This window comes from Charadrius vociferus, unplaced genomic scaffold (assembly GCF_000708025.1).
Source record: "Charadrius vociferus isolate BGI_N301 unplaced genomic scaffold, ASM70802v2 scaffold702, whole genome shotgun sequence".
NCBI classification, from domain to species: Eukaryota; Metazoa; Chordata; class Aves; order Charadriiformes; family Charadriidae; genus Charadrius; species Charadrius vociferus.
The window spans coordinates 280,072-280,602 of record NW_009647433.1 but is presented as its reverse complement, the minus strand read 5'-3'; the positions used below and the strand labels follow the sequence as shown (position 1 = coordinate 280,602).

At 39.5% G+C, this 531-nt stretch overlaps 1 protein-coding gene across 1 annotated transcript in view; it reads left to right on the top strand.

Annotated features, from left to right (window-relative positions):
* The window catches only part of LONP1 (lon peptidase 1, mitochondrial), a 20,020-nt gene that overhangs the window by 17,697 nt on the left and 1,792 nt on the right, over positions 1–531 (top strand). The window lies entirely within an intron of this gene.

The window sequence follows — 531 nt, the reverse complement described above, 5'->3', positions numbered from 1 at the left end:
AATGGATTTCTTCTGTAGTGGGAGAGGCAGTGATTTAATATACACTGTGGAGAAGCCTGCTGGGGGAGCATGGGGATCCTGCCTGCGTCTCGGGCTGTGAGGAAGGAGATGGGACCCCAGGCTCTGTGCCAGGGCATCTGTGTTGGTCTGGTTACTAGACTTGTAGAATTAAAGGTGGAAGGGATCATCTGTCTTCTCTATCACAGACTAGGACAGTGCAATAGTCTGTGATGGGTTGAACTGCCTGTTAAGGAGGGCATCCAGTGTAGACTTGATGGTATCCATAAGGCATCATCCTTAACATTAAGGCTCTGTTCCCTAGTTCCAGCTTGAATTTGTCTGACTTAAAATTTCATACAGATATTCCTATGTTTGTCTGTTTTGATGGAAGTAACTTACTTTTAGTGTGTCGTATTTTCCTGTGAAGTTTCTTTGTATATCATAAGTTACTTAAAAGTTACTTAATCCTCCTCTTTTTTTTTCTTTTTTTTTCTTTTTTTTTCTTTTTTTTTCTTTTTTTTCTTTTTTTTT